The following is a 27,956-nucleotide window of genomic DNA, read 5'->3' as shown; positions in this document are numbered from 1 at the left end:
TCCCAAATCCTCTGTTGAGTCCCTTGCATAAAGTTACCCCTGTAATCCAATAATGTATGAATATGGAATTAATACATGGGTTTGTCATCAAATTTAGTGATGATCATGAAATAGAATATTAGCAGGCAGGCAGGCGCACAAAAGCAATTATGGAAAAGAGACAAACCAGCTAACAGTTAAATGTAACAAGAACCCCCAACTCCAAAATGCATAGTGTAACAAGGATGTCTGTTCTTTTTCTCCAACTCCAATAAATAAATAAAATTCAAATATAACAGGAAATCATGAAGCACCACGTACACCAATTTTACAGAGAAAGCATACAAATTATGGTATATGTCCATAACATATCATATGGGCTTGTGGGCATGATTGAAGACGACAAACACACACCTATTTGCACTCGGGAGGTAGAACATAACACATAAAATAACACAAACATAAATTTTTTTATAATGGCAAAAAACAGAATCCCACAACTTGAATCTCATCCACATTAGAAACCCACCAACACATGCATAACTCAACAATGAAAGAGAATTATATATATAGATATGGAGAAAAAAAAAATGTACCTTTAGGGAGCCACTGCACAATGAAGAAAACTCTACCCAAAGCTCTTCCTTACCTAAACAAACAAAATTACAGCATTAAAAAGCGTTAGCTTCTAAGAATATCAAACACCCATAATAATTATCAGATCTAGATGCCAAAACTAAGCTCTTTGCTGAAGTTCTGAGGACATATTACTTATCAAAAAAAAAAAGTTCTGAGGACATATCAACTGAATTGTGGAGTTTGTTTTATTTCCTTTAGGAGAGTAGCTTCTCAAAATAGGTGAAACTAATTTTGTAATTTTGATTCCTGTAATCCATTTAATCTATTCCAGCTTTGAGTTTCCAGCCCACTTTGGTTTTATCTTGCAGGTCTGATTTTTTTTGTTAGCTTATAGTCACGATCCCCTCTGTTTTCAGGCTTGGATTCACTGTGGGTGACTATGTGGTCCTTGGTCCTTGGCGAGGTAGAATTGATGATGGTTCTGTGTGTAAAGTTCCAAAAGCTGAGCCACTGCGTCTAAAACAAATTTCGAAGAATATCCTTGAAGATGTTCATTTTCCTTACTATCCCGGCCAGCGTGTAAGGGCCAGTTCTTCATCAGTTTTCAAGAAAAGCTATCACCTTTGGTACAGCCAGATCTTCCATACAGAAAAGCTATCACCTTTGGTACAGCCACTGATTTTCTTCCTCTCCACAATACAAGGTAATCTGAGAATAACCAAAACCAAAAATACTCACCGAGACAGAACACGGAAAACCCGTGAATGAGGAAGCTGAATGACCAAAAGGGTATTCGGATTTCGAACCCATAAAAGCTCATGAAATTCCCTACCGGACGGAGGACGATTCCCGGAAACTCGGTATCCATTGCAATGTAAGGGTAAGCGTCTACAATGGCCAGAATCAAAGACCCAACAAAATCGACATTTTTTCTCTCGCCGTGTACAACAATATTTGGAACAAATAACAAAGACCCAACAAAACCAAATACTCTAAATCTGCAAATATAGCCCAATTAAACAAACCCCAAATCAAAACAAATAAACTCCATATCCTAAAGACCTCAAGAAATGCCTAAAATTCCAAGCACTCCCCGCGCGCATTCAATACCAGAAATGAAAGAATAGAAACCATGAAATCTTACCTCCGCGACTCAAAATCCGAAAACTTTATTGTGCTTCAACCATGGGGCTGGGTGGCCGCCACCCCCGGCCCATGGGGGAGGTGGCGAGCCACCTCATAGGTGGGGCTGGGGTGGCTCGCAGGTCACCCCCTCCCCAAGGGGTGGCCCCAAATCCCTGCTTTTTTTATTTTTATTTTTTAAAAAATAAAAAATAAAATTTAAATTTTTTAATTTTATAATATAATAATAAAATAATATTTTTTAAAGGCAACATTAAAACAATGTTGTTTTTAATCTAAATTGTCGATGTTTATGTGGACAACCGGTGACTCAGCCAAACAGAATTATCAAAATTTGATGAAAAATTAATAGAATGATCCAATTCAAAAACGCGAAAAAATTAAAGAATAAATGTTTAAAATTTAAAAGTGAGAGACATTTTTAAAAGCATGTTTGAAAATGATGTTATTGTGACTTAAAGCTATAATTGTTTGGATATTAACCCAATCTGATGAGTTCTATACTTAGTTGAATGACATTGTTAATTCTAGTTTCAATCAAGGGAAGAAAACTCTTGACAATCAGATTGTTAGAAAAATCTTGAGGTTTTTACGTGAAAGGTTTGGACCCAAAGTGACATCTATAAAGGAGAGCAAGAAATTAGACTCTATGAAATAGAAGAGCTTTTTATATCCCTTTAAACTTATGAATTATCTTTACCTCATACGGCCTGAATACCTCAAAGAAGAAGGTGATTGTCTCCTCTTATATTTACTGTTATGTTAAAAGTAAGGCGGTCTATGACTCGACGCTAGCTTTATCTACGTGGCTTATTATGAAAGTTGTGTATCATGTGGTGAAGGTACATGACTAATTCTTTTTGGTAGGAGTCCGTGTATCATGCGGTGAAGTTACTGCGTTCGTGAGTGTTATAGTGCACAAAACAAAACCTCTAGAGTCAAGTCACTTAGACGTCGAGTCACCGAGCTCTTAAAAAAAACAAAAACAAAAACAAAAAGAAAAACAAGTGTGCTTTTTTTTATTTATTTATTTTTTGAACAAATAGCATGTGCTATTATAAATTCTGCAAATCATACATTATGAGAAATAAAGGGATAGGACCTCCTTACACTCTAAGTCAGAAGGATCTGACTTAAAAAACAGCTGCCTAAGCAAAAACATCAAATCCTACTAGAATTACATTCGAGCCTTTCTTACATTAACGCTCACTCTCAAATAAAAGAGAGCCGATCTAGCATCTAGCCAATAAAAATTCTAATAAAATCTGAGTAATACACAGACAGCCTGTACAGGAGATACAAGAGAATACACAGCAACACAAAGCAAAAAACCAAAAAAAAAAAAAAACAAAGCAACCCACAGAAGACGCAGGGGTGTATTTCACTGGAGATGGCGGCACGTGAAAGATACGCGCCGTCATCAGCACCACCCAGCCGTAGATTAGCCACCGTAGCCCCAGTCCCCAACGAGCACGGCTAAAAAAAGGCGGAGCGTGGCCATCATGAGAGCCAAAAGAGCAAAGGCCTCTTTGGCGCGTGCAAGCCACAAACCGGACTCCGACGATCGGCGTGACTCGTGCATCCGACAGCGGGGGCGGACGACGACGGAAAACGCGACTAAGGAGCGCGTGTCTTGAAAAAAGCAAAGGGGTTGAGTAGATCTAGCTCCGAAAAATCGAAGAAAATAGTTGAAGTAAATAGGCCAAAACCATCGTTAGAAGACACAAACGGCCGCCACTTCCCCAAGCTGGACACCTTGCTTTTAGTTTTACTGTCTGAGACAAAAGAAAAAAGAAAAAACAACACAAATACAAGCCACCATAGCCTCAAGAGGCTAGGGGAAAGCCAGCCACCACTGGATCTACTGGGGGAACAAAAGCTTCATAGCCCTAAAGGCTGGGAGAAATCTAGCCTCCACTGAGAAAACTCAGGGAGGAAACAAAAGACACATTGGTCCAAGAAGACTAAGGGACACAAGAAGTAGGGAGGGAGGGAGGCCCCCGGCAAGCAACTTTTCCTGGGGAGGTTTCTCTGGAGAGGGTCGAGAGGACCAATGGGGTGAAAATTGATCATCACATGTAAAACAAGTGTGTGCTAGAATGCTCTTGTGTTCACGTGAATACTAGTGATAACTCTAAATATATAATATTATATTATATTATATGTTACAATTCTTAAAAAAACTCTCAATGCTCCAAAATTAATTTATCTTTGAACCTAGTTCAATCTGTTCACTTCTCAGATTAAACGAAAAGCATAAAATTAGACATAAAAATATATATTTTAAATATATTTGATCTAATTTAATACCAAAATTTATATCAAAGTATTCTTAGTCACCCCAAAAAATTCACCGGGTGTTACAGTATATGTCTTTGTAGAAAGAACAAGCATTAGAGGACATATCAACTGAATTGTGGAGTTTGTTTTATTTGCTTTAGGAGAGTAGCTTCTCGAAATAGGTGAAACTATTATTGTAATTCCTTTGTAATTTTGATTCCAGTAATCCATTTAATCTATTCTATTATCTCAATTAATTTGTGTCGTTTTAGTTTGGAACGATGCAAACAAATGTTTTTTTATAAACGACATTACGAGAAAAAAAAATTATTGTCTTTTGAATGGAAAAGAAGTAATATTTTTATAAAAAAAAAAATGATGTTTATTGCTCAAACGAGTCCAAACGACATTAAAGTGACTCATTTGGACCACCAAACGACATCACTCCTCTTAATTTGGGGAGGGCGCGGAATATACAGATCAGCCCCGCGCCCTCCTCAATTTTTTCTCCTCTCTCTCTTATAGCCCCGCGTCCAGCACCTCCTCCACCCCAGCTCCCAGCACTCTAGCTGTGAGTTTCCAGCCCACTTTGGTTTTATCTTCCAGGTCTAATTTTTTATTAGCTTATAGTCAAGATCCTCTCTGTTTTCAGTTCTTTCTGTTACAAATTTTTGTCCAACTTCTTCAATATTCCACTTTCTTACGATGCCTTCCTGTTATCCTACTCTTTGTTTGTCTGTTTTTGATTCATATGCATTTTTGCTAAGCACATGACGCTGGGCTATGGTCAATTTGGCTATCTGGGTTTGTGTTAATTACTCTCTCTCTCTCTCTCTCTCTCTCTCTCTCTCTATGCTACTCAGAGGTCACCTTCCATCAGGGATTGGATCAAAGTGCCCAAACTTAATTACAGAGCTCTTGGCGATCCGGTCAATCCGAGAATTACCATATTCTCAGCGCCGAGCCCATTTAATGGCTCTGCTGGGGCTAGGCAGAGTCTAGCCGTTTGGTCAAGGCTTCCATTTGTTATATTGAGGTGTGCTGGAGAACAAATAGATGAGTTTATATATTGGTTCGCTTATCTCTAGTTGTTGATTGGGAACAGTTTTATATGAAAACATATCAATACCATATGACATTGAAGAATGGAGTGTTTGTTTGTCCTGCAGGAGACTTGGGATTTTTTTCCTTCTTGTCATATGTATGAATTCCTAGTTTTCAATTGACTTAATAGAAGAAGGTTTCGTTAGTGAATCTAGAAGTAGATATTATGTATATCAGAAAATTCTAGATGAAACAGGTTAAAGGCATTGGAAATAACTGATGTTGTTGTGTCAAATCTAAATGATCTAATCAAAAGTGATGCAGATTGCTCAAGATTATTCGCATTGTGAGTTTCTAGCCCAACTATGTTCGTTCAACCACATTTGAGGAAGCTTTCTTTGAAGTTTAGTTTTGAGTACTTTTTTTATTTATTTTTTTGGCTTTTGCTTTCCAACCCAATTGTAGGATAATGCTCTTCAGCTGGTTCCTTTCTTCCAGGTTTTCACACTTATTTTTCTGGACTAAAATTCAGGTGCTTATTTTTGTATCTGTTCAAAATAATTTTCCTCTTATTTCCATTGTCTTCATCTTTATTTTTCCATTGTATGAAGCTTTAGCCTTAAAATAAAATAATATATCCAGTAGAATAATCCCTGCTCTAAATTATTAGAAGAAAACATCTTAGTGTTCTTAAAACCTTACAACATTCTCAAGTCTATCTTTATATTATCACAAACAAACTGTTCCCTATCCCTCTTTGGAAAAGAATAAACCCGGGTCAATCCTGGGTTTTGGGCTTCAATTATGGGCCTTGCTGGCCTGTTTTGAATAGTGGGCCAATCTGATCAGCCCAATTCCTATCACATGTCAATACTTGTGTATTAACCCAGCCCAATTCTCAACACATCACCTTAGTAGAACAGGGGTGTAGCTAGTATGTATCATTAGTCATGATTTTTTCTATAATCATTTTTTTTTTTTTTTTTGGGGAATCAGGTTATAAATACTTTCAAATGATTCTATATTTCTAACCATGTAAGTTAATCAACTCTTAAGTTAAGCATTCAACTCTATGGAAATGAGCAACTAATTAAGTTCAGTTATCAACAGACAAATTCTCCACGTAGTTATAAAAATGTCTCTCCATCTATGAGCTTCGATTTACCAGATGCCGCCATAGAACTCAATAAAATTACGGAAGACAAATATTCTGAGATTGTATACCGAAACCTATGATGAATACAAAACATTGACCTTTATAGGCAGAGCATATATCTTTCCCTTGCCATTACATTTCATACATCTGCAAAGACAAAATAATTCTGAGTGAATGAACCATGACCACTGCAAGAGTAATAGTCAGCTATCCAGTTCCAAAACATGAAGCTACCATTAAACTGCATATCGAACTTAACAGTCAAAACTGTTGATTTCAAATATCCTGTTGTAGTATTTGGGTAGAAATGAAGTACGCAGATAAGTTCTAGTTAAAGATATGTAAAGAACAACCATTGAAGTTTGACTGTACGTGTAATAATTATGTTTCAGCTTAAAACCAGATGTGATTACATTCACATAGAGATGAATTACTAACAAACAAACAACTAACATTGTGTCAGATCCATCTCTATGGGCAAATCCATATGCATATAAAATGCCCAACCATGCAAATGCATGTACAATCTCATTTTAAATCCTTCTTAAATCCCAATAACTATTTTCCATGTACAGAACTCTATGGAAAATTGGCTTGTCACCTTTAATATCCATCAAATTAGAAATTTGATACAGATTTCCCAGAAATTAAGAATCCAATTCAAGATAACAGCTGAGCGTATTTTCTCACTTCAAGAAATTAATAAAATTTATCACTAACTTATGTTGTATATTTTGCAGATGGTTACCTCTAGGATGTTTATAATGAAGTTAAAGAAGGAAGGCAAGGCTCTGCCTCCTGGCTCCTACATGAACTTCTGCTTCAACGTTTAGGTGCTCAAATCGGACTTCAATTGCTGGAAGATCAATTCCAACTCACAGAAAATTCCAAGAAACAAGAAAATCCATTATGGTACTGACGAATACGTATGAAAATGAAGTATAGTTCAGAAACAAAACACGTTAATCTCTGATTGGTTACCAGGAAAACTTGGAGAAAAAAAAAAATGAAAGCATAAAACAAAATATATACCTGTTTTGGTGGTTGGTTTTTACCATTATAGAACCGGAATAAGTGGGTATAACGAAAATCTTCACAAAACAACCCAAATCAAAACAAAAATCAAGAAATCAAGCCTAAAAATTATACTTACCCAAAAAAATGGACTTTCTACTGTTTGGGTACCGAGAAAATGCCGGAACTCCAAGCTTTTCGGCCTCACTGGCGTTGGGCCGTGACCCACTGCACGCCTCTTCTCTCAAGCTCTCTATTTCTCTCCATCTCTCTCGGTCTCTCTTTCTTTCTCTCTCGGTCTCTCTCTAATCTCTCTCTCGGTTGGGACGAAAAGAAAAGAAGAACAAGAAAGAAGGAAGAAAGGCCACGGGAGAAAGGAAGAGAAAAGAAGAAAAAAGAAAAAAAGGGTTCGAAAAATTTTGACAAAATAATGGGGCGTGCGCGTGGGATACGAAATTTGAGCCGTTTCCGTGTTAAAACGGTTCAAAATAAAATTAAAAAAAATAAAATTATTATTTTTTTAGTTGTTGTAAAGACTCTAAAATGATTTTAAATTAAAAAAAAAATATTTAAAAAAAAAAAATCATTGGTAATACCTGATAATAGCAAGAAAAAAATAAAAGCACAGCAAAATAAAAGTTATAAAACAGAGTAAATCAAAACTTGGTGAAATAGTTAGGCTACTGTATCGTTGTTGGGACAATTGCATTCAGTTGAAGATTTCTAATCTAATGATTTGGTAGAGACATTATTTAACTGCATAGAAGATAGTGAGAACAAAAAATGCTGAAATGAAATTTCAAGGTAGTTAATAAGACTAATTTACCTTGTTGCTGTGCCTGCAGCATCAGCTTTAGTTTTGTAGTCGGTTTCTCCCAAAAACGATTCCAACTGTTTTTAATTTTTACTCAATTTATTAATAGTAATCAAGGAAGAGTTAAATTAGCTAATTAACATATTAATTAGTTATTAATATTTAGTATATAACATATATTGTGCACAATAATCCAATGGTTTTCACTGGGAGGGGCGCCTCCCCCTCCCGATGGTGATTTCTCTCTACCTCCTCGTGAGTCAAGGTGTATTTTGTTCCCCCTGGTTTAGTCTAATGGGGTTAGTTTTTCTCCCAATCTCTAGGGTTGTTCAGCTTTCGTTTCCCTCGACTAGATCCGGTAGTGGTTGACCTTCCCCTAGCCTTTTTGGGCTATGGTGGCTTGTTATTTGCATGATTGTTCATCTTAAGATGTCTTCTATGGGGGAGTGGCCGAGCCAACATGTGGTCGACAGGATGATTTTTGGCCAGTTTTTTTTTCACTTTTTTTCTTTGATTTTGGAAGCAAGAATTGCACTTCTCCGCCGACTTTTGATTGACACGCACCCCCCAGCAGCGTTCCCTGTCGTCCTCCGCCCTTGCCACCGCAACCTCCGATCGTGTTGGTCTTCAGTGATCGGCGCGTGGCTCCCACGCACCTGGGAGTTCTCTGCTCCTAGGTGCGCATGAGGGCTATGATGTGTGTTTTAAATAGTACTCGCAAGCGCACAAATCGTTTGCAATATAGTGTGTGCAAGTGCGAGGTCGAATCCACAGGGAAATGGTCAAATATTGGTGTCTTGCTTAATCAACCTCATTTTAACCTAGTTCCAAAGGTTTGAGAATTGATTCAAGAACAAAAGACTAAATAAAAGAGATGGAATGAAATATGCAAATTAAAAGGAACTAAGGTTAAGGAATCCACCAAACCAAATCCTACAACTCACACTCTTGGTTTCCACTTGAACACCCAAAGAACATTAAGCTTAAGGTGTTATTCAAGTCTCTTAACCATAAACCCAAGAACCATTAAATGAATCCAACACATTATCAAATCACAAAGAGTACCAATTGAAATCAAAACATCCAATGTATCATTCAATCACAATGGATATCATCATTCAAACCGATAAAACAATGTATTTGTCGGTTGAAACACATAAAATGTCCTCTATCCACCACTAACCACATTCATTGCAAAAGATAAAGCTTTAAATGAATGGAACTTGAACAACTAATATGATATATCATTAAATGTGCAAGTGGTACAGCAAGATTGTGAGTGTCATCAATGGAAATGTTTCATCCTCAACCCTAGTTGAGGTTACTAGCCTTCCATGACTAAGAACACCACAAGAAAATGATGAACAACCATGGAAATGAAAGAAAAACTCTACAAAGAGAAAGAATCTGAAAATAAAACTACTAAAATACACTACAAGATGCACGAAATTAAACCTATCTACTGATTTTCTGCTCTATTCTCTCCTCTTCTACTCTCTCCAACAAGGAGGCATGGCTATGGCTTTTATAGAAGAGAGCTAGGGCAAGAAATGGCTCATCTACCCTCCTCTAGGGTTCCTCTGCTGCTAGAGACAACCACAAACACGAAACCAGCGTGTTCTGCAGCGAAAATCAGAGAGAGGACTGCTTTTTGGCTTCTGATTGGGCGTTCTGGCGCGCTCTGCAAAAGTAGTTTCTGGGAAATTTCGATCGATCGACTTTTATTTCGATCGATCGACTTCGGGCAAAGTTTCGATCGATCGAATATTAAGTTCGATCGATCGACTTTTCAGGATCTCCGAATTTCCAGTCATTTCTTTATGAAATTTGCCATTCCTCTCTTATTGTCCTACAGAAACAGAAAACACAAAAACTAACCAAAACATTAGAAAATAACAAGGCTAAAGGTCTAACTAGTGCAAATCAAGGGGTCCAAATATACAATATTTGGCACTCATCAAATACCCCCAAACTCACATTTTGCTAGTCCCTTAGCAAAAACAAAATGGAAAACAAAATTAAAGCATGAAACATAAGTCCTCTTTCGTGGGAGAAACGATTGCATTTAGCATATGCAACAAGCCTTTTAAACCCCTAGGACTCCCTAGTGGACGAGTGAAGTCTCGTGAGGATTTGCCAGAAATGGTACCCACAAACATTGAAATGCTGTATTATCAATTGAGCGAAAATCATCATTCAAACACATGGTTCACACATCATGAGCATGTTTAACAAAATGAATATCACATTATCATGTTATCAAAAATCGATCAACTCATAGATGGAAAATTGAGACAACACATGTTCAAACGTGTAAGGTGTGAATAACATCTAGTCATGGGGTTTCGATTTTCCTCAAAGCACATATATCCAAAAATTCGCAGGACTTCCGTCAAATAACCAAGGCTTATCTTACATTTATTATCATTTATTATTATTTTGTGTCGGCTGTGCAATGTTTGACTCCTTTAAGCTTTCTAATTGACCCATGTAACGAGTGTTGGGCCAATGACTCCCAAACCAGATGGTTTTAGGGCACTAGATGTAAAAACATCCCTAAGGGCTTAATTACTCAAGTCAAAAAGGCTACGAAGTCAAACTAGCCAAACAATCATCCAAACTGAAATCCTCATCTTTTTACGCGAACACCCAATGCTTAATGAGGCAAGGGGCCCGGTTACTCAATGAGAAGTCAAATTGGTGATATTATTCTAAGCATTTTTTTTTTTGAACAATAAGCCAAGGTTTCATCAACAAGTCATCCTACAAATCTCAAGACATATAAATTTTAATTCAAATCTCATACCCCACAAAAACAATGCTAATGTGCTTGTGCTAAATAAATTAAACATGTCAAGTCTCTCTAATCCAAAGATGAGTCAAAAGATCTTAGATTTTAATGATATGCAAAATTCAACATGTTAAACAAACCAATGAGGTGCAAACCATAGTAAGATGTAACCATGCTCAACTAACAATAAGGCAATTTTTTTTATTTTTTTATTTTTTGAATGAGTATTAACAAGGCAACAAAGCAAGAATTAAATGAAAACAGACAGAAATGTCTACCCCACTTCCAAACTAGAAGGACACATTGTCCCCAATGTGGCTAGAGATACAATACCGAAGTGATGATGCAAGTTGGGCACACTGCAAGAGAAGCGCTCCCCCAAACTTGAACGGCAGACACTGTCCTGAAAATCACAACTAAAGAAAAAAAATCAAATGATAGAAAAAAATGATGAGGGTTGCCTCCCACAAGCGCTAAGTTTTCAGTCTTCAGCCAGACTGTCCATCCTGACGACAATCACTCCGAGTAACTCGGGTCCTCTAAAAGGGTCGTCTCAACCTCCGAGCTTTGTAACTCCAAAAATGGCTTCAGTCGTTGCCCGTTCACCTTGAACGTACTGCCATTTTTTGGGTCCTCAATCTCAATAGCCCCATAAGAAAACACTGATCGAACTATGAAGGGCCTGTCCATCGAGATCGAAGCTTCCCTGGGAACAGATGCAGACGTGAATTGTAAAGAAGGACTTTCTGACCGGGCTCAAAAGATCGTCTCAATATGTTCTGGTCGTGAGCCTTCTTCATCCGTGCTTTGTACATCCTAGCACAGTCATAGGCATCGTTCCTCAGCTCTTCCAATTCATTGAGTTGGAACTTCCTTTGTGAGCCAGCCTTTGTGAGATCGAAATTCAGCTGCTTAATGGCCCAATAGGCTCTGTGCTCCAACTCCACAGGCAGATGGCATGCTTTCCCGTACACGATACGGTAAGGTGACATGCCAATCGGTGTCTTGAACGCTGTCCGGTATGCCCATAATGCATCGTTCAACCGGAGAGACCAATCTTTCCTTGACGGGTTCACCGTCTTCTCCAAAATCTTCTTGATCTCTCTGTTTGAAACCTCCACTTGTCCACTCGTCTGAGGGTGATAGGGAGTGGCAACCTTGTGCGTGATGCAATATTTCTTCATCAGCTGTTCGAAGACCCGGTTGCAGAAGTGCTTTCCACCATCACTAATAATTGCTCGAGGAGTACCAAAACGAGCAAATATAGTGTCTCTTAAAAACTGGACCACAACTCTGTGGTCGTTGGTCTTGCAGGCAACTGCCTCTACCCATTTGGACACGTAGTCCACAGCAACCAGAATGTACAGATAGCCAAAGGAGTTTGGGAAAGGTCCCATGAAATCAATGCCCCATACATCGAAAATCTCAACAATAAGGATCGGGTTGAGGGGCATCATATTTCTACGTGAAATACTCCCTAGCTTCTGACAGTGTTCGCATGAAACACAATAAGTGTGAGCGTCTTGAAAGATGGTAGGCCAGTAAAATCCGCACTGCAAAATCTTTGCAGCGGTCTTCTTCGCACTGAAGTGGCCTCCACAGGCGTGATCATGACAGAAGGAGATGACACTGGATTGGTCAAGCTCGGGAATGCATCTCCTAATGATCTGATCGGGACAATACTTGAACAAGTAAGGATCGTCCCAAAAAAAATTCTTCACCATGGACATAAATTTGGACTTATCTTGCCGTCCCCAATGCAAAGGCATTTGACCGGTGACAAGATAGTTCACTATGTCAGCAAACCATGGTGAGTGAGCATGAGCAATATGTATCAACTGCTCATCGGGGAAGGTCTCAAAAATAGGGGCGGTTTCTTCCGTGAAGTCCACGGTAATCCTCGAGAGATGATCAGCCACCACGTTTTCGGAGCCCTTCTTATCCCGAATCTCAATGTCTAACTCTTGTAAGAGCAAAATCCACCGGATGAGGCGAGATTTAGCATCCTTTTTGGAAAAAAGATACTTCAATGCTGCGTGATCCGAGTAGATGATGACTTTCGATCCTAGTAGGTAGGATCGAAACTTGTCCAGAGCAAATACGACTGCCAGCAGCTCCTTCTCAGTGGTCGAATAATTCAGCTGGGTGTCGTTCAGAGTCCGACTTGCATAGTAAATGACATGGGGAAGTTTGTCAATGCGCTGCCCCAACACAGCTCCAAAGACGTAATCGGACGCATCACACATGATCTCGAAAGGTGTACCCCAGCTCGGGGGCCGAATGATGGGTGTGGACGTCAGAATTGCCTTCAAGGCCCCAAATGCCTTCTTGCAGTCCTCGTCAAAAATGAAAGGGGCCTCCTTCACCAACAGTTTGCACAAAGGCCGGGCGATCTTGCTGAAGTCCTGGATGAATCGCCGATAAAATCCTGTATGGCCCAGAAAAGAGCGAACCTCTTTCACCGTCCGTGGTGGTGGAAGGTTGGATATCAGGTCTACCTTCGCCTTGTCTACCTCTATCCCCCGACGAGAGATGACGTGCCCAAGCACGATTCCTTGTTGTACCATAAAATGGCACTTCTCCCAATTGAGTACCAGGTTCTTCTCTTTACACCTCTCCAAAACCAACGTGAGGTGGTGCAAACACTCCTCAAAAGATGACCCGAAAACCGAAAAGTCGTCCATAAACACCTCCAGGAAACGCTCCACCATATCAGAAAAGATGCTAATCATGCACCGCTGAAAAGTAGCGGGTGCATTGCATAAGCCAAAGGGCATGCGTCGGTAGGCGAACGTTCCGAACGGACAAATGAAGGTCGTCTTCTCTTGGTCTTCAGGGTCCACAGGGACCTGGTTATATCCAGAATAACCATCCAAAAAGCAATAATACTCGTGCCCGGCCAACCGCTCCACCATTTGATCAATGAACGGAAGAGGAAAGTGATCTTTCCTGGTGGCGGTGTTCAGCTTGCGGTAGTCGATGCAGACTCTCCATCCAGACTGTACTCGAGTTGGAACCAACTCGCCTTCCTTGTTCTACACGACTGTAACTCCAGCTCGCTTGGGCACGACATGAATGGGGCTCACCCATTTGCTGTCAGAGGTAGGGTAGATGATGCCAGCATCCAACAACTTGATGACTTCTCCTCTAACGACTTCTTGCATGGTTGGGTTGAGCCTTCTCTGTGGCTCCCTCGATGGTTTGGTGTCTTCCTCCAAGTGTATCCTATGCATCACCACCGAGGGGTTGATTCCTTTAATATCTTCAATGGTCCAGCCTATAGCCTCCTTATGCTCCCTCAAGACATCTAACAATCTCTCCTCCTGAGCGGTGTGAAGATCTGAAGCTATGATTACAGGCAAAGTCTCTGCTGGACCGAGGAACTTATACTTGAGATTGTCTGGTAGGGGCTTAAGTTCCTTCTTTGGAGGCTCAGGTACTGCTGCCTCCTCTTCCTTCTTGCTCTCCAGAGGAGCAAACTCCAAAACAGCATTTGCTTGCTCAAGCAGTACTTCCAAGTCCAGATCCTCTCCAAATTGAGCAAGGCATGCTTCCAGGGGGTCTTGTATGCTTGATTCTTCAATGCTTTCCTCCAGGATTTCCTCTATCAAGCAGACATTGTTGATCTCATCGTACTCCCTTGGATGTTTGCTGATGGTGAAAATGTTCAGCTCTACCGTCATGTTGCCGAATAAGATCTTCATGACTCCTGTCCTACAATTTATCAGGGCGTTAGCCGTAGCTAAGAATGGTCGCCCTAGGATTACCGGTATCTGAACTCCAACGTTCTGTACTGGCTCGGTGTCAAGCACTATGAAGTCCACGGGGAAATAAAACTTATCCACCTTAATCAAAACATCCTCCACTATTCCCCGTGGTATCTTAACTGACCGATCAGCCAATTGCAATGTCATGGAGGTGGGCTTCAATTCTCCTAATCCTAATTGCAGGTAAACAGAATAGGGTAGGAGATTGACGCTGGCTCCAAGGTCAAGCAGGGCCTTCTCAATGTGGCTGACTCCTATCGTGCAAGAGATAGTAGGACATCCAGGGTCCTTGTACTTGATGGGCAGCCTGTATTGGAGGATTGAGCTGACTTGCTCGGTCAAACAAACTTTTCTCGGGACATTGTTCCTTCACTTGATGGTGATTAAGTCATTCAAGAACTTGGCGTAAGACGGCACTTGCTGGATGGCATCCAAGAACAGAATGTTGATTTGCACTTGTTTGAACACCTCCCGAATGTCCTCGAATGTTCCTCCTTTCTTGGGCGCGAGAAGTCTATCAGGGTAAGGCGCCCTAGGTATAAACGGCCTAGGAGGAGTCTCTATGATCGAAGCTAATGTAGATGGCTCGGCATCTCTCTTCTCTACGCTCCTGCTTCCTTGTTCTCCTTGTGCAGCAGGGTTCTCCTCTGGGTGAACCACTTGGTTGTCCACTTGTTTCCTTGATCTAAGTGTGACAACGGCTTGCACATGCTCCTGCCCATGCACTGCATTTGATGAACTTCCCTCATGGAACTGCAACTTTGAATTCGGCACAGGCTGACTAGGGAGCTTTCCCTTCTCTCTCTCCCCCAGGTGACTAGCAATTTGCCCGATCTGGGTCTCCATCTTGGCAATAGCTTGAGTGTTCACCATGGTAGCATTCTTCACGTCATTGATGGATTGGCCGGTAATCTGGATGAAAGCCTTAAGAGTGTCTTCCAAAGAAGATTGTGAAGAAGAGGCAGGGGCTTGAGTCGGGGCTTGGTATGATGGTGCTGGCTGGGATGGACGGCTTTGATGGTGAACCGGCTGATGAAATCCAGGGGGGTATTGGGTATGGGATTGGTGAGGAACTCCCCCTTGAGCCATAGGCTGGTTCTGCTTCCAAGAAAAGTTAAGGTGGTTCCGCCACCCTGGATTGTACGATTCGGAGAAAGGTCCACTGGCTTGCTTTCGATAATCGTTGAAAGCGTTCACTTGCTCCATTGGTGACTCGACAAAAGTTGGCAATGATGGACAAGTCTGTGCTAAGTGCAAGGGGCTAGCACAGATGGAATAGCAGTCAACATGAAATGGGTTGGAAGCATTCATGGATTTGCTAACAACTAGGGCTTCGACCTTTTTGGTAAGGGCATCTATCTTCATTTTTAATTCTATATCATCCTTAACCTCATAGATGCCTCCCTTCTTTTGAATGCGAGCAGCTTTATCTCAACAGCTTGAAAAATCCCACTGTTGGGAATTGTCGGATAACTGATCTAAGGTCCTATACGCCTCTTCTCCCGTTAAACTCAGAAATGCGCCTCCGTTCATCGACTCGATCATGCTACGATTGGATTGAGTTAATCCTTGATAGAAAAATTGCACCAGTCTCCATTTCTCGTATCCATGTGGAGGGCACTTAATCAGCATATCTTGAAATCTCTCCCAACTCTCAAAAAATTTCTCATCTTCCTCTTGAGTAAATGAGCTTATCTCCTTCCTACACTCATTGACTTTGGACATGGGGAAGAATTTGTTGTAAAACTTGTTTAACAAGTTCTCCCAAGAAGTGATGGAACCAGGCATGTTTGAATCCAATCATGCTTTGGCCCTATCATGGAGTGAGAAAGGAAATAGCCTAAGATGCACAGACTCTTCAGAAAAATTTTGAAATTTGAAGGTGGCACAGATGTCTTTGAATTTCTTCACATGGCTATAAGGATTTTCGAGGTTCAAGCCATGGAATGCGGGTAGGAGTTGGATGACATGAGGCTTGAGGTCAAAGTGAGTGGCATTGGTTGGGGGTAACACGATACATGAAGGAGAATTTGTTGCAACGGGTGCAAACAAATCCCTAAGTGTCCTAGTATGATCAACGTTTTCTCCCCGATTCCTCTCATTTTCATTTGCATGCATGTTATCTCCCATCTCAACAGAATTTCTAAGATTTCTCCTAAGAGTTCTTTCAATTTTGGGATCTAAAGATGTCAATTCTAGGTTCAATGATCTTCTACCAAGCATACACCAAGCATACAAAATGTTTAACCAAAAGACAAACAAACAAAAATAAAGAAAACAATTTGCTAATAGGGAACAAAGTTCTCCAAAGTACAATCTAGGCTAATTCCCAAGTAGGTGAGGGGGGTCACAATGGACACACTTAAATCCCAAGACCAATCCTTGCCAGAATTCACCTTGTCATTGCCCCTTAGATTGCTAAGTAAACCCTTACTAGCAAAATATTCTTTTTTTTTTTTTTTTTTTTTTATCAAAGAAAAATAACACAAATAAGACAAAATATAAAGACTAACACAAATGCATACAATTTACACAAAGATAGTAGTAAAAGTAAAAATAAGAATACTTACAAGTTGGGACCAAAAAGAATTTTGGGTAAAAATTTATGCTACTGATCTTATCCAGGAGCTGCCTTCTGAGTTGAGGTCGATCGATCGAATGTAATGGTCGATCGATCGAACTAATATTTGATCGATCGAATATTCGAAATTTGCAGGGCCAGGAACAGAAATAGAACAGAAAATCTCTTCTAGTTCCGAGCTGCTGCTGTGCAGAAAGTCGTTCGATCGAAGAATATTTCGATCGATCGAAAGTCGATCGATCGAATATATTGTCGATCGATCGTCTTTATATGATGCAGATGCTAATTCGACCGATCGAAAGTCGATCGATCGAATAAATTTTCGATCGATCGATTCTTCAGGGCACCCATTAAGTTGCAGAAGCTGCAGAACAGATCCGGGAAAAATAAAGAAAGGACTTAGAATGTAGAACAGAAGCTATACAACAGTAAAAATGAAGCAAAAATCTATCTAACCAGTAGAAAAACAAAATCAATCAAACAAAAACTAATTTTTGAACCGATTTCCCCGGCAACGGCGCCAAAAACTTGATGTGTGTTTTAAATAGTACTCGCAAGCGCACGAATCATTTGCAATATAATGTGTGCAAGTGCGAGGTCGAATCCACAGGGAAATGGTCAAATATTGGTGTCTTGCTTAATCAACCTCATTTTAACCTAGTTCCAAAGGTTTGAGAATTGATTCAAGAACAAAAGACTAAATAAAAAAGATGGAATGAAATATGCAAATTAAAAGGAACTAAGGTTAAGGAATCCACCAAACCAAATCCTACAACTCACACTCTTGGTTTCCACTTGAACACCCAAAGAACATTAAGCTTAGGGTGTTATTCAAGTCTCTTAACCATAAACCCAAGAACCATTAAATGAATCCAACACATTGACAAATCACAAAGAGTACCAATTGAAATCAAAACATCCAATGTATCATTCAATCACAAAGGATATCATCATTCAAACCGATAAAACAATGTATTTGTCGGTTGAAACACATAAAATGTCCTCTATCCACCACTAACCACATTCATTGCAAAAGATAAAGCTTTAAATGAATGGAACTTGAACAACTAATATGATATATCATTAAATGTGCAAGTGGTACAGCAAGATTGTGAGTGTCATCAATGGAAATGTTTCATCCTCAACCCTAGTTGAGGTTACTAGCCTTCCATGACTAAGAACACCACAAGAAAATGATGAACAACCATGGAAATGAAAGAAAAACTCTACAAAGAGAAAGAATCTGAAAATAAAACTACTGAAATACACTACAAGATGCACGAAATTAAACCTATCTACTGATTTTCTGCTCTATTCTCTCCTCTTCTACTCTCTCCAACAAGGAGGCATGGCTATGGCTTTTATAGAAGAGAGCTAGGGCAAGAAATGGCTCATCTACCCTCCTCTAGGGTTCCTCTGCTGCTAGAGACAACCACAAACACGAAACCAGCGTGTTCTGCAGCGAAAATCAGAGAGAGGACTGCTTTTTGGCTTCTGATTGGGCGTTCTGGCGCGCTCTGCAAAAGCAGTTTTTGGGAAATTTCGATCGATCGACTTCGGGCAAAGTTTCGATCGATCGAATATTAAGTTCGATCGATCGACTTTTCAGGATCTCCGAATTTCCAGTCATTTCTTTATGAAATTTGTCATTCCTCTCTTATTGTCCTACAGAAACAGAAAACACAAAAACTAACCAAAACATTAGAAAATAACAAGGCTAAAGGTCTAACTAGTGCAAATCAAGGGGTCCAAATATACAATATTTGGCACTCATCAGGCTACATTCCGCTTTTTTCAGATCGTGCATGGTGGCAACCAGTTCTACGGTGTTGGATCTTCGTCTGGGTGGCTCCGGTGACGGCGTGTATCCTACAAGCGCCGTTGTTCGGCGTCTTTGGCCTCCTTCTCCACTACCAACAGCTAGTTTTTGGGTTTTTCTGCTTTTGTGTGTTTGTGTTGTTATCTTGTTTTGTCCGGTCGCAGCCTGCTTGTGTTTGGATCAAATTTTATGGAAATATTTGTTGGCTAATTGCTAGATCCGCCTTCTTTCTTTAGAGAGTGAGCGTTATTGTAAGAAAGGCTCAAGTGTCATTCTTGTAAAATTTGTATTTCTGCTTATGCAGCTATTTTATTAAGCCAGATTATTCTGGCTTAGAGAGTTGAGGGGTCTTGTCCCTTACTTTCAAGTTGTAAGCCTCTGGGCTGTTTGCAGATTTAATGATAGCACATACTATTAGTTCAAAAAAAAAAAGAAAAGTATATAACATATATTGTATAGTTAGTATATAATAATTAGTATATAACTATATATATAGAGAGAGGGAAAAATGATTCACCACTACCTAAAGATACAATTTTTCATCACTTAGTCTATGTGGCAAAGTGGCAAGGTGGTCTCCCACTACTTTTTAAGTTTTTTTTATTATTATTTTTTAAAAATAAATTAAGGTGAGGGATCACCTTGCCACATAGGCAAGATAGTGAAAAGTTATATGTTTCAGTGGTGTTAAATCATTACTCGTATATATATATCACATCACAAATGGTTAATTAATAGTAGTTAAATATATATTATACTTATATTATAGTTACTTAGTTATAAAAAATATATTAGACTTGCTACTTGCTCACATTATACATATATATACCATTAGTTTATGAACTCGAATGGCATTCTCAACGAGTTTGAGTTTAAGCTCGCCTGAGTTTTAAACGATCGAGCCGAGTTTGAACACAAATTTCATAGATCGGCTCTAGTTCAAAATTGACAATTTAAGCTCAAAAATAGTTATATATATGTTATACTTATATTATAGTTACTTAGTTATATCAAATATATTAGACTTACTACTTGCTCACATATATATATAGTTTATGAACTCTATTTATATATAATTACATATTGTTAATTTGTTACTTATAGGCTATAGTTATGTTACATATTATATATTTATGTTATTAATAAATGTATAAAGGTTATTCACAAACTCGAGCTCGAACTTCGTGATCACACATTGAAAAATATTTTAATAACCTAACTCGAGCTCTAGTTGAGCCGAGCTTATCAAGTAACCCGGATCTGTTCGAATGACATTCTTAACGAGCTCGTCCGAGCTTTAAACAAGCTAAGCTTAAACATACCTTTTATATATCGGCTCTAGTTCGAGATCAACTATTTAATTAAGCTCAACTAATAAACGAGCCAGTCTTGAAATCTTAAAGCTCGGATCGTCTCAATTACAACCTTAAATACAACTTATGTAGTGCCATATATATAATATATCCTGGTTTATATATATTAATTAGTGTTATATATAGTATATAAACATATAAGGTTAGGGTTTATACATATTTTGGTTAATTTAGTGTTATATATATATATATATATATATATATATATATATATATATATATATAGGGTTAGAGTTATTATAAATTAAGTCGTTTTTGTTTTTAAAAATGGCTCAAATTGGAGCAATTTTAACAAAAATGACTCAAAAATGCTGATTTTTTTTTTTGTAGTGGGTGTTCTACTTATTGATATGTTGTACTTTGCTACTTTTGGTTTCACTTACTTGATTCTAGTTGGACCAATGGAGGGTAGTATCTTCCTAAAGAGCTCTACTCAGAAAGTTTTGAAGCCATCAAAGATAGACTTAGGTTTTTCTTCAACTGCCATAAGTAAAAGAAAAGTGATTCACTATGTATAGATGTTTTTCATCTATTTTGATATGAATCTCGCAGAGTTGGGTGCTTGACTTGCTATCTTCTTTTCTTTTATAATTATTTCTATTTTTTACTATTCTTTATCAAGACCTGTTTTTCAAAAAGGATTTTTGAAATTAAATTATAATAATAACAAAAAAAACCAGCACAGTGTGCGGGTTATATGCTAGTTTTGGATAATGAAGATGATTTTTTTATTTCTTTTACTATGCAGTTTCATCTCTATTACGTGACTCAAAAATTAACTTATTTTTTTACTTATATATATAGAAAGGTGCTTAATATGTTGAGTAATGCTACACATCATCCCCTTGTCCTCATTTTGTCCTCCCAAATTTGATGTGGCTCTTAAAATCACCATTGAATTTATGATAGATCATTATTGAATTTTGATCCAATGGTGATTTTAAGAGCCACATCAATTTTAGGAGGATAAAAGGTGGACAAGAGGATGATGTGTAGCATTACTCTAATATGTTATATCTTTGGGTGTCGGCGCATAGCCCGGATAGTTTGTTGTTCGCTGACTTTTTACTTTCTTGTTATTTCCTTTCCTCTATTTAGGGGCACTTTTATATACTTCCTGTGTACTAGGGTTGCGCCCCTCTGCGCTTTTTAATGAACTCTTACTTATCAAAAAAAAAAAAAAGTGAATATCTTTTTGCTTTTTCCCTTCGGGCTTTAACAGTTGTAAAAGAAGCAGTCATGGATATTTTATCATGAAATTTAACTTTAATGCCCCAGATTTTAAGACAAAACGCCTTAATAGAATTTAAGATCTGTGGCGATCAATCCACACTTTTAATTGCTCGATCGACCACTTCTGCCGATCGATTAATTTATTGCTCGATCAATCATTTGATCGACCTGTCGATCGATAACCAATCTATGTCGCTCGATCAACATTACTATGATAATTGCATATTTATGTGCTACCTGTTCTTAATTGATTTATAGACAGACTTAAATATCTGGTGAATTAGTTGGGATAATAATATGAGAATATTTTGTGAAATAATATTATTGATATATAGGCCATGTTTGGCAAAGGAAGAGAGGAATGAGTAGTGTTGTTTTCAGTCTCGAGTAGAGAGCCACGTTTATTCAAGTCAGCAACTTCAACTTTGACTTTACTAATTTCCAGTTTTTCCCATCAAAAGATGTCCACTTTTGTTTTCACTCTCTCTCTCTGGCTCGCTTCTCAGGCACGGCTTAAAGCAACGGAACCCTCCCTCCGGCCACTTTTGTTTAGACGAGTTAGTCCTTCCCTCTCTCGCAACTCTCTCCCTCTGTGACGACCCATTTTTTTTATATACAAAACATTTGCATAAACATCAATATCTTAAAATATAAACGAGTCATCACAGTGGCACGACGATATATCGTAAAACCAACATACAGTACATACCCTATAATATATACCTGATAATCAGAGTAACACACCTAATAACATCTATGCAGCGGAAAACATAATCTGAACAGCAGAAGTCACATCTGTAAACATAAACTGATATTTACACAAAAAGAGCCATAATGTCTATCTATTTAAGGCTTATCCAAATAATAATTGCGTCAAAGAATGGCTTTACAAATAATATGTGACACAAGCGTCATAAAGACATATACCAAACCTATAAAATATAGGACGCCCATAGTCCCACAATTATGACCGTCGTGGCGAGCTTCAGTCATAATATCCCAAGTACACTTCTACAACACCATTAACTATGACAGGAATACCTGCAACCAAAGGAACATCATCTATACGGTTGTGGAGGTTTGCCACATCCGTATAGGTGAAATTATGAGCCCACCATCTTAGCATAAATAAATACACTAAGACCTCAGAGGTATATTATTCACTGAGTTTTCGCAAAGAACCAACTTTTCATTTTTTAGTCATGCGTACACTATAACAACCACCAATTTTATAAATTTTTGTTTGAAAAACTCCCATAGCTGATATAGCAAACACCGGCTAATAGAAAACATTTAAAGCATACTACGCAGCTGAGCTTATACGTAGAAGTTCCATTGTTGGAAACAACCACTTACATCATCACCTACTATATTACTTTTGATTCAGTGAGACTTAGAAAACAATTATATTTAAATCATGTAACCATCCGATAGAAATATACATAAGTTCTTTTCCATTGAGACTCTTATGCATACTAATACGTTTATCAAAATTACTCATAGTATAAAACATCACACTCATGAAAACAATGCTATACATGCTCATGTAAGTTTCTGTTGTATTCCTATGGGGCGTATGTTCCCCAATATTAGTTCATGCGTATGTTCCTATGGGGCGTAGATCCCCCAATACTAGTTCATGCGTTTGGGGTATAGGTCCCCCTGAGGCGTAGGTCCCCCACTAGTTCATGCGTTTGGGGCGTAGGTCCCCCTGGGGTGTAATTCCCCCACTAGTTCATGCATATGGGGCGTAGGGCCCCCAATAGTTTGTTTATGCGTTCATGTTTCAAGCTCAATGCTCATGCTTAAATACTATACATTTAATTACATAATCATGCCTTTAACACATGCTTTCTTTATAAAACATAAACAGCCCAACATGTCATTTCTTAGATAATTTGCATAACTTAAATCTCGAACTTATACACGCTCTAAAATCACTTATCATATTCATAATTCAAAACATCATCATAATTTCAATATACTCAAAAGTACTCAAATCATCCAAAATAGATCATAATCAACATACAGTTGGTTCAGTTTGTAAAACAATATATATTTTGCAATTCATCATATATGAAAATAATACTTCTCAGTGAGTAGAATACTCACCTGGGCTGCATTGGACTCATGACTCGAACTCTACATTGGAGAACCCATTGAAGTCTCCAATCCAGACACTATCCTGCAAACATTGGTATCATTAGGCTACGCTATTGAACTCTACACTCTGACACATAGATTACCTGCGTGCTGATACGTCACATTACCTGTGTCGAAGTCTAGTTAAGTTTTCTAAACTATTATTAGGTTATCATTTAGGTTTAGGTTCACATTTTATTTCGCTTATTATCTTTAAAACATGTTTACTATTTTACTTGCCTACTAATTATCATTAAGTCACATTATCATTGTTAATCCATTTTTATAGTTTCTTGTTTATTTACTAAGTTAACATTATATATATATATATATATATTTAAGCTACATACATGTATATGCATATGTATACATAGATATACATATACACATACAATACTTAAACATAGTCTATTAATATACTAAAATACTTAGTGTACATAGATAAGTAAATTGGATACCAAGTTACCTTATTATCATTATTAGACGTTAAGCTTATGGTTTGTTTATCCACATAAGCCTAATTCAGTAATACACTTAAGTACTTTTAATATACATGAATAAGTGCATTAGTTATTTAATTACTAACCATATAAATAGTTTAGATTATAGAACCTTAATCTTGTTTAGCATATTAATTATTAGATGAGGTTACAATCACGTATTGTAATATATTTATTTATTAAAGCTTGAGGCATATACATAAACCTCAAAGTCAAGCATTATACTTTGGATCAATTTGTTATTAGTTCACAACTCATATGAGTTCTATTACGTCTATTCCGGTATTTAAATTGTTATCTATGTTTTTTTTGACCCACTCATTAATCCTTGTATTTACTTTATACCCACTTATAATTTATTTACTTGCGATACTATCCATTCACTTGTTTATTATCATTACCCATTTATCTTACTTACCCATTAACTTAAAAACTTATTTTATATTAGGTTATAATTACATTATAACATATCCGTTTACTAAAGGAAGCTTAAGGCACAAACATGGACTCCTAACATCAAAACCAGCCCATTGACTATCCCTTTAACCAAAAGGATCCAACCTCAAGCCCTACACTTTAGTAACATTCCACAATCTAACACCAACATCAACACCAAATTTATAAATTCATAACTACCAAAAATCATCTAATAATTAAAACATCTAAATAGGCCATAACGAAGAATCTAATCATTTATCCCAACCAACTACTACCATCTTCCCATACCACAAAACCCCAATTCATCATCAAACTCTACTCTATCCAACCACTAACAATTTATTCATAAGTTAATAATCAACAACATTCGACCCAATACACTCATTAAAATCACTCTCTATACATGGCCACCACAAGAGTCCAACCAAACCATTCAACCATTTTCAAAGGGGACTCAATAACTTTTAGTTTCTATCCAAATAACATTTGGCCAATACAAGAAATCACCAAGTCCCAACTTCAAAAACACAACCCATAAGCAAACTTTACTCCAATCCAACATAGATACCCAAATCTCTAGATGTTAACAATTGCAATCTAGGATCGATCCTCCAACAAACAACATAACGAATAACTATAATCATTTAACAAACCATAATTTTACCTTCAAAATCTCATATACCACATAACCTAATTTTCACCAAAGTCCATTACCCATTTCACATAACCATTTCAAAATCACCCAAAATCCAGCCATCATCTACACTTACCAAAGTCTAACAACAATCAAACCAAGAGTTACTGCCCATAAGCATAAATTCCAGAAATTCCCCATCAAGCAAAGCTCCCAAGATAACCACGTCAACACCACAAATCCACCATTCGATCAAGCCCATAAATCACTCTCCATCTTCGGTCAACATTAACTCACACCAACCCTAGGATTACAACCTATAAATCAAACCCCCAAGTGAACCCCTCCGGTTATCCATAAACAAATCAAAACAAGAAAATAAACTCAAGCTTCAAAACAGTATGATTCGGCCAAGACCCAAACACTTCTAGAAATTCTATACCCATTCAGTTCTACAGAAACATCAAAGGGAATAACCAAAAATCAAAGACCTCAAGAGAACCAACCCAATCGGTCAACATAGAAAAAGAACCCAAAATTTACCCTAAATTCGCATCTAGCAAAGCCATAGCAAACCCACACCATAATCTAATTCTATACCCATTTGGTGTTACGAAAATCATGAGAAAAGGCTATGGATTTACCTCAAAAACCATCATCTTGGCCAGAACCCTCTTCTTCTTCTTCTTCTTCTTCTGCATTTTCGGTCTCGGTAGCTCCCTCCATCGCTGCATCTCTCACTCGTTCTCACTGTGCTTTCTTCCTTTTTGGGCGTGTGTGTGTGCGATTGGGTGAGACGAAGAGAAGCAGGGGAGGGGTTGGGTGATACGGGTGAGAGGAGAGGAGGAGGAGAAAGAAAGGAAAAGATGGAAAGGGAGAGGGGGAGAGTGACGTGCGTGACTCGGGAGGGAGGAAAGAAAAGAAAGAAAGAGAAAAGGGGGAGAGAGTGGGTGACGTGTCGGTGTGTATCTTCTCCCAGCCAACCACAAGCTGCCACATGGCAAGGTGGTATTACATTTTTATTTTAAAGCCCATACTTCTATTATTTACATTAGGAACCCCACTATTAAAATCCTATCATTTAATAATTAATATTTGACCTACACTTATTTTAACTATATTTTACTAATGCAATTAATTATTTATTCCATTAGGACCTATTATTATTATTATTCTAACTCTTTTATTTTATCTTCGATTTATTTTATTTCAATAATATAAATATCACCACCTAAATATAATCATTAGTCCCATCTATTTAACAAATACGATTTATTACTTGCTAAATTCCCTATTTATTTACTTGGTCTTTACACCCTTCATCTTTTTCCTTCATCAGAGCCGTATTTTTAAATGCTTGTATTGCAGATCTGCTCGAATTTTTATTATTTTTTTTTCTTTTTTTGAAAATAAAAGGTTTATTAAATCATCGAATCACAAGGAATGCTATTATTGAAGCTGGATGTGTACTAAATTAATTTATTTGGGCACTCTTCTTGAACCTTCGCCACAGAAAGAAAACAAAGATCTAAATTTGTGATAAAACAAAGAAAGAAAAAAGACTTCACCCAGTTCTAAAAATATATATAAAAAAAGGGATAATTGCACCGTTGGTCCCTGTGGTATACCATAATTATTTTTCACTCCCTATGGTTTAAAAAGTTTATGGGAGGTACTCGTAGTATGCAATAATTACAAATCGATCCCTGGCATCAAATTCAGTTAAAAATTTTAACAGATTCAGTCAAATGCCACGTGTCGCCAATATCGTAATAAAAAAATATAAATTTATTAAAAAAATAAATAAAAATACTTATTTTTTTTTAAAAAAAAAAAAATTCAAAAAATTCAAAAAAAGAAAGCTGAAAGGGGTGGCCTGGCCGCCCCCAGCTACTGGGGGTGGCCGTGCGCCACCCCAAGTGGCCATAGGGGGTGGCGCGCGGCCACCCCCAAGCCACAGGGAGTGGCCTTTCGGGCCACCCCCGGCCACTGGGGGTGGTTGCGCGCCACCCCAGAGGAGTCTGGGGGTGGCGCGCGGCCACCCCCAGTGGCCTAGGGTGGCCATCGGGCCACGGGGTGGCCGCCCAGCCCTTTCAGCTTTTCTTTTTCTTTTTTTTTTTTTAAATAAGAATTTTTATTTATTTTTTATTAAATTTATATTTTTTTATTACGATGACATGTGTCGCTGACGTGGCACTTGACGGAATCTGTTAAAAATTTTAACAGAATTTGACGTCAGGGATCGATTTGTAATTATTGCATATCACGAGGACCTCCCATGAACTTTTTAAACCATAGGGAGTAAAAAATAATTATAGTATACCACAGGGACCAACGATGCAATTATCCCTAAAAAAAACTCATTACAACTCACAAATGTAACATGTGCTTGCCAGAACATACAAGAGAAATTAAACACCCAGAACAACTGTAAATCCAACTACAACAAGAATGAAAAACCCATAACTTTGAAAAAGACGTAAAGGTACATCACGACACCTGTTTTTGTGATCGGGTTTGTGGAGCCGTCTTGTTATGGGTCATACGCCAAGGTAGTCGGCAGCCACCAGTTGCGATTGAATCTGTTGAGACAGTTTCCGGTAGGTGACGTTTCGGTCAGATGTTGGACTAAGTTGCTCCCGGTTGTATCTGGTTCACCTGAAAAGTAA

General features: G+C 38.1%; 1 long non-coding RNA gene across 2 annotated transcripts; it reads right to left on the bottom strand.

Moving 5' to 3' along the window:
* Positions 1-574: 574 nt before the first annotated feature.
* LOC133880726 (uncharacterized) lies at positions 575-7,651 on the bottom strand. Of its 2 annotated transcripts, XR_009902383.1 has the most exons (4): positions 7,335-7,651; positions 6,930-7,037; positions 6,280-6,328; positions 575-628 (listed from the first exon to the last, which is right to left on the bottom strand). It is a non-coding gene; the product is annotated as an uncharacterized LOC133880726 (long non-coding RNA). The 2 variants fall into 2 exon arrangements; XR_009902382.1 differs by lacking the exons at positions 575-628; positions 6,280-6,328 and adding an exon at positions 1,034-1,446.
* Between the last annotated feature and the right edge of the window lie 20,305 nt (positions 7,652-27,956).

Source organism: Alnus glutinosa, chromosome 10 (genome assembly GCF_958979055.1).
Source record: "Alnus glutinosa chromosome 10, dhAlnGlut1.1, whole genome shotgun sequence".
NCBI lineage: Eukaryota > Viridiplantae > Streptophyta > Magnoliopsida > Fagales > Betulaceae > Alnus > Alnus glutinosa.
Note: the sequence above shows the minus strand (reverse complement) of the source record. Positions and strands in the feature narration are given on the sequence as shown.